Genomic DNA, 7489 nt, shown 5'->3' on the forward strand with positions numbered 1-7489 from the left:
AACAAGTTGTTCCTTCCTTCCTTCCCCTCTCCTGGGCTCCTGTGACCTGGGGGATTTACTGCTCTCTACCACTGTGAACCAATGAACTCATCTTGTAGGGTGAAAACCTGTTCTCAAGGTATAGTAGTAGCATTTCTTCATGTGAGACCTTTCAAAATGGGCACTTAACTTGATATACTAAACTTTCTGTCTTAGCCTGGAAATAAGATTAACACAAAGTCAGGCAGTGAGTCTTTCCTTCCACTTCCTCGCCCCTATTTGGTGTCCTTTCTTTTTAATATTCCTTCTTTGCTGATATTTTTTTCTGAAATTTTTGTTTTTTGTCCTGCAGGATTGCCTATGAATCCTAACAAATATTGCTTATAGTTAAACTGTTTCCTTTAGAAAATGCCTGATCACATTGAGGTGGGTAAGCTGCTTGTTCAGCCTTGCCAGTAGACCAATTCGTCTTGACTTCAGACAGTTTGTATGCATAATCCAAAAAAAAAAATAGGGAGGTGAACAGAATGTGTTAAAATGCACCCACTCTGAATAAAGCTGGATCTTGCTGAATGGTAAGTAAGCATGTTGTAGTAGGGCAGCAACCATCTCAGAAGGAGGCAATCAGAATATAAGCACACTGTGAGGGCTTATACATGTGCCTGATGCCTGTGCCAAGGCATTCTACTTCAAACACATTGGAGCAGATTTGATTAACTGAGTCTGCTGGAGCATGCTAATTAGCATGCTCCAGCAGTCTTAGCATTGCATGTATTCAGCATCCCCATACTTCATAATAGTGGCAGGGGTGCTTTTAACTAAAGCTTGTCAAACCAGTTTTAGTTAAAGCACCCCTGCTGCCATTTTGAAGCATGGGACGCTGGATAAAAGAGCAGCCTCTGAGAATCACTCTAACTAAAGTATTGCTCCACCCGCACCCCAGAGCATGTGTAAAGACACCCACTGTTACTGCACTGGTGTTCCAGTCCAGACACTTTTGGAACTTCAGACAAGTTAGTTATTAGTTTTTCTTTCATAGTGTTTCATTCTAGACTTGGCAGGATTACATTTTACCAGTAGAAAATAGTTAAGCATTTTCTCCCACAACGCAAGTACAAACATGCAAACTTATGCAGATGCACTAAAGAATGGAAATTATTGTTTTCAGCCCAAATTTGCATGTCTTGAAGCCACTGTAGAAAGTCACAGGAAATTGAGCCTTGATCTAACACAGAAAACAGTTTTTGTCTTCTGGCCAGTAACCATGAGCAGTCTCAAGGTCAGGCTAGTGACCCTCAAAATTTGAAATCCGTTCTAGAAAAGCCCTGAGAGACAATCCTTGCAGCACACCCAGCTAACAGACTCCGCTCAAAACACCACACCATTCTTCCCAGAGCTAGCTGGCTTATGTGGAAGATGAGGGAGTCTTGGGCAAAAAAGGACAAATCTGGACAAATGTTTCATTTGCCCTGTGTTTGTTTTAAATCAATTCAAAGGCCAGGGAATCTTGCCTGAAAAAAGGCATTGTTTGAGCTGCAAAACAAGGATCCATCTAGATCTTAGCAGCCTTTCTCTACAAGCCTTTCCTACTGCCTTGGAGCACTCTTCACATGTTCTCGTAAGTATTTGTCATCACTGGCTGATTGGGAAGCGCACAGCTGGAACTCTGCATAGACTTGCAGGCACAGCAGGGTCTGCTGGCTTCACCCTTTCACTGCTCACTGCTAAAGTAGAGATCCCTTCCTCTTCTCTGTCACAGTAGGGACCGTAACCAACATGTGGTATGCTAGCTAATGCTGAGAGGTGTCTGTGTGTGTCTCTGTCTCCAATTTCACTGGGACAGGCATACAGAACAATGACCGCTTAGGGCTTTTGGAGCTAATCAACAGGTTGGCTGGTAAGCTGTTTAAGAAGTTTGAAGTAAGGTGGAGATAGGCTATTATTTTGCTAATTGGGTGATAAAGACTGTAATCAGCCCCCCAGCTGGCTTGCTCACCTGTCAGTTTGTTGCAGACAGTATGATGAAGCAGGGAGGGAGATTGAAAAGCTCCATATCATCAACAGATGCATGCACTGGCTTGTCTCAGAGTGCTAGCCCAGGGCTGGGGGCTGGCAACACTCCTGCCACTTGGGAAAAGCAAGGAAAAGCCTGGGACTGTGCAGGCAGACCTCCCTAACGAGAGAGTCCTGCCAGGGCCTGGCCCTGCCCCCATCAGCTCAGCTTCCTGCAGAAGGGAAGGAAGGGCTACTCTAGCACCTCCCAGCTTCTAGCCTGAGCCACTGCAGGCAGATCCCTGAATTTCCTCAGTCCAGAGAAAATGTCTGTCCAGTTTCAAACCAGTTCAGCCTAGTCAAGTTACACTAACCTGCAAAGATTTAATCAACTCAGGCTCAAGCTTTTTGACTCTCTGTCCCTAGCCTGGAAGGACTCACTTCTGCCACAGACCATAACTGTTCTATTATCTATCCTCCAAGCCCTTACACACACGACCTTGTGCTTCTGGCATGAATGTCAGAGTTCCTGGCTGCTACAATAAATAGCTTATTATTGGAAGGATAATCCTACCCACTATCCCCTGCCATGACATGCTGACTTCACATTTGGCTCTCACCCCTATTGTAATTGGCTTCAAGAAGGTCTATAACACCAGGAATTCCTCCTGTTCTGTACATTTTCAATATTTAATCACCTTTCCTGGCAGAATCTCTGAGTTTTCAAGTATGTCAGTCCTACCAGATGTTTCAAGCTGAATCGCAAAAAGCAGTGAAGACCACATCAGTCTTCAGTTTGACATTTCTTTGTAATCATCAGGGATCCTGGTTTTCTCTGATTAAAAAATAAAATCCTCAATTTTCAGATTTAAATAAGTAACTCAAAATCCACATTTTTCCGTGATTAAAATGAAATGCTGTGTGTGTGTGTGTGTGTGTGTGTGTGTGTGTGTGTGTGTAGTGGTGATGACAGAAAATAGATTTTGGGTTACTTTTTTAATCTGAAAATTGGGGATTTTTTTATCGGAGAAAACCGGGATTATCCCTGGTCACCATCCAAAGGGCTGTGACCTCATTTATTCCATGTCTTCGTAACAACTTAGTCTTTCATTGCAGATACATTAGATATACAGACCAATGTAGTGCAGGAGAAATTGCAGGAACTGTTAGATGTTCTGTAGTGGTGGAGAAGACTAACTTATGCCAGACAATGAGGAACTAAGTACAGGTGATTGCATTGCAAGGGAGCAGGTGTAAGAGCCAGATACCCTCTGTAAGGTTGGAGGGTTTTGTGCATGTATACCACACCTGGATGTCTTGCAGTTATTACTCTCTAAGAATTAATCAGATGAGAAGAAAAAAGGAGCCTAGGTGGCTCACTTCTTTTCGAAGGAAGTTCCTTATCAGTTTACTCAGAATTGCCAAACACTAGGGTTAGGGACAGAAGTTGCACACAAACCAGTATAAGTGCAACAGGTTCAGATCTGTAACGCAACAGAAGTTCAGTGTATATAAACCACTTTCAAAATGGCTGAAACTAGTTTAAGATAAACCTGCATGGATGTAGTGTCAGACTTAACTGATTTAAGTTAAATGGGTTTATTGAACTCCTGTCCCAGATCCCCTCCAGATTTGAGTTCACTCACAGTCCCTCAGCATCTCAGGTTGCTTTGCATCTTCCCAGCAAACCAGCCCTTGCAGGGTGGGTGGGCTAGCCTTGTCCCATGCTGCCTGCTCCATCCAAACAGGGAGGTGTGCCACCTGGCTTCTGGCCTGGGCCACTGCAGGCATGTGGCTGCATTTCTGGAATCAAAAGTGAATGTCTGTTCACTTGCTTATCTGTTCAAACTATGAGACTAATTTGTGAAGACTGAATTGATTCAGCCTTGGACTTTTTGACAGTCTGTACTTAGCCTGTCCGTGTCTTTGCAAGTATAATAACTTTAGCTGGCAAAAGGTGTTAGACTTAGTCGATAAACTACCTCAGGAGTTTAGGGTAGAAATAAGATCCTTCATGTCTGAAGAAAAATTGGTGGCACAAGCTTTCCAACAGATTGCCTCTGACATTTTGGAAACCACTTCATTGTATAAATAATAAATACTTTATTGGTTCAGGTGGCATTTGGAGGCCAGGGGTGCTATGGTAAGATTAATGACGAAGGCTGTTACAATGAGACCGGTATCGTGGTTGCAGAATTTGAGCAACCTAAGGGGAGTAGAGACTAAAACAGAGGATCTTCTTTCAGAGCGTTGTGGTCAGTTTAGCAAAAAGAAAAAAGTGTTAAGCTATGTGAAGGCCCATCGGGATATATGCAGGACCTAGGCATTTTTCTCTCAGTGAATATTAAATTTACTTTTTTAAATGTTGTTTTTGCCATCTTAAGACTATTCATAAATTTGGGTTAGCTTAACCAAATAGTTTTTGTTGGAAAATTGTTTTCAGGGATAAATCCACAAATTCTGAGGAGAAAGAGTTATGTTAGTTTTCATTTTAGCCAGTAGCCTTCTGTTTAGGACAAAGTTGGGCTCCACACTGTCTCAGGATCAATCTCTTCTGCCAACCCCAGCCTCCCAAGACAGGGAGTGCTCCCCAACCACTAAGCAGTAGGCTTGTCTGTTGGGGAAGGAGCTCTCAGTCCCTACTGGTTGTTCTGTTCAACTTTGTATAAATGGTTAGATGTTAATTAAAGGAGGATCCCAAATCCAAGTGTCCCTATTACCCAGTTAATTTTCCTCAGTGAGTATTTGCATGTTTTTTTTACCGGGGTGACCAAGATGCAGCCTATGGGGTGGGTCTGACCCTGAAGCTCCCCATGAAATTTGGTACCAGGACAAGTGGTAGCAGCATAGATGTAGACATAAAACATCTCCACCCTGAGGGATTGACAGTCTCCTACTCCCTTTGGAATGGCCTGTTGGCTAGTAGCTAACGCACTCCCCTGGGAGGTGGGAGATGTGGATTTAAATCCAATGGGGAGAGTGGGGAACAGTACTTGATTCTCTCGCATTCTGGCTGAGTGGCCTGATCTTCATAGGTATCCTGAAGCACAGAAACGTGCACTTCTTGCCCCTCTGTAAATATAGCCCTTCTTTCTTTTACTTTTCTTCTGGGTGCCCATAAATAGAATATTTCATTTTGTGCCAGGTGGAATATTTTGCTTAACAAAAGTGCCTTTGTGAGAAAAAGTTTTGGTCTCAGTGAAAGAAAACATTTCTCACTATATAAGCTCCGTTTTTAAAATTCCTCTGACGAAGCCACTTGATGGATCATGTCTCCTGCCATAAGCCAATATCTACCTCTGGGGTCTTAGCAGAGAGTTATTTGGTGAGCAGACTATTTCATAAGACTGCTTATTGCTGGACTTCTTTCATTTGCCTTTGAAGTATCTCACTGGGCACTGGCTAAGGCTGGATGTTGAAATATGAGAGGTAGAGCACTGATTCATTTGTGTAATCCTACAAGTCTTATACTCTGTAGGATGACCCTAACTTGAAAAAGATGATAAAAGGCAGATTTCTACATAGCTATTTCTCCAGGGACTTTGAGATGCTACTTTTAGATTCATAGTCAGAAGGGACCTCAGTGAGCCATCTAGTCTGACCCCCTGCCCCTGGCAGGCAAGAAGAGTCACCAACCCTGGGGTCATGTGAGCCCAGCCAGGTGCCTGTCCAGTCTCCTTTTGAAGACCCCCAAGGATAGGGTGAGCACCACCTGGCTTGGGAGCCCATTCCAGATTCTGGCAACCCTGACCATGAAGAACTTTCTCCTAATGTCCAGCCTGAACCTTCTCTCTAGTAGCTTATGGCCACTGTTCCTTGTCATTCCAGGGGGTACTCTGGTGAACAGATCATCGCCTACTTCATGCTGCTCACCCCTTATGAATCTGTATGCTGGCACAAGGTCCCCTCTCAGCCTTCTCTTGGAGAAGCTGAAGAGGTTAAGGTCCCTTAGCCTTTCCTCATAGGGCCTTCCCTGCAGGCCTCTAATCAGGTGAGTGGCTCTTTGGACCCTCTCCAGGTTGTTCGCATCCCGCTTGTACTGCAGCTTCCAAAACTGGATACAATACTCCAGCTGCAGTCTGACCAGTGCCAAATAGAGGGGGAGAATCACTTCCCTAGACCTGTTTGTGAAGCACCTACGGATGCATGACAAGGTGCAATTGGCTCTGCCAACTGCTTCATCACATTAGCGACTCAAGTTCATCCTGGAGTCAACAGTGACTCCAAGATCTTTTTCTGCCTCAGCGGAGCCGAGTTGTTTGCCCCCCCCCTCCTCCCCCCCAGCTTGTAGGTATAATGGCAGTTCTTCCTCCTGAGATGCAGCACCTTGCACTTGTCCTTATTGAATTGCATCCTGTTGCTCTCTGCCCACTTCCCCAGCCTATCTAGGTCAGCCTGGATCTGGTTCCTCCTCTCCAGGGTGTGAGCTGCACCCCATAATTTTGTCGTTTGTGAATTTGGACAGGGTGCTTTCCATCCCCTCATCCAGATCACTGATGAAGATGTTGAACAGTACTGGCCCCAGAACTGAGCCCTGAGGGACTCCATTGCCCACACCTTTCCAGGTTGATGCTGACCCATCCACTACCACCCTCTGAGTGCAGCCCTTGAGCCAATTTGCTACTCATTCTACCATATAATCATCCAAGACTAATTCCCTCAGTTTATTTATAAGGATGGTATGGGATACCACATCAAAGACTTTCTTGAAGTCCAGATAGATAACATCCACCTTGACTCCTGCATCTAAACATTTGGTGGCCTTGTTGTAAAAAGAAACTAGGTTAGTCAGGCAGGACCTGGCTGCTAAAAACCCATGCTGGTTACCCTTCCGCATCACATTGGCCAGTGGACTCCCACAGATGTGCTCCTTGATAATTTTTTTCTAGGATTTTCCTTGGGATAGAGGTAAGGCTGACTGGTCTATAGTTCCCTGCGTCCTCCTTCCTCCCCTTCTTAAAGATTGGTATGACATTAGCCCTCTTCCAATCCTCTGTAACCTGACCTGAGCACCATGAGTGCTCATATATCCTTGCCAGTGGATCAGCTATGATCCTCACTAATTCCTTCATTACCCATGGATGGAGTCCCTCAGGCCCCAGTGATTTGAAAATGTTCAGTCCCTCCAAGCGTCTTTTTACAGTGTTAGCACTAACTGTTTGTTGGCTGATGTTCCCTTTGTTGGAGTCTGTGATGTATATTGAGGGTTCATCTAGATTCCCATTTAAGAAGACAGAGGTAAAAACTCATTGAAGAGCTCTGCCTTGTCCCTGCTATCTGTCAGTAAGCCTCCCTAGCCATCCTGTATAGGTCCTATGCTACCCTGCACCCTCTTTGCTCCCAATGTACCTAAAGAAGGACTTTTTATTGTCCTTAATCCCTGATGCTAGCCTGGGTTCTAGAATTGCCTTGGCCTTCCTGACCTACTCCCTGCAGGTGTGGGCCAAAGAAGTATACTCCTCTTTGTTCGCTATCCCCTGCTTCCATTTCCTGTACACCTCTTTTTTTTTTTTTTTTT

This window comes from Gavialis gangeticus, unplaced genomic scaffold (assembly GCF_001723915.1).
Source record: "Gavialis gangeticus isolate Ggan-Ray unplaced genomic scaffold, GavGan_comp1, whole genome shotgun sequence".
NCBI lineage: Eukaryota > Metazoa > Chordata > Crocodylia > Gavialidae > Gavialis > Gavialis gangeticus.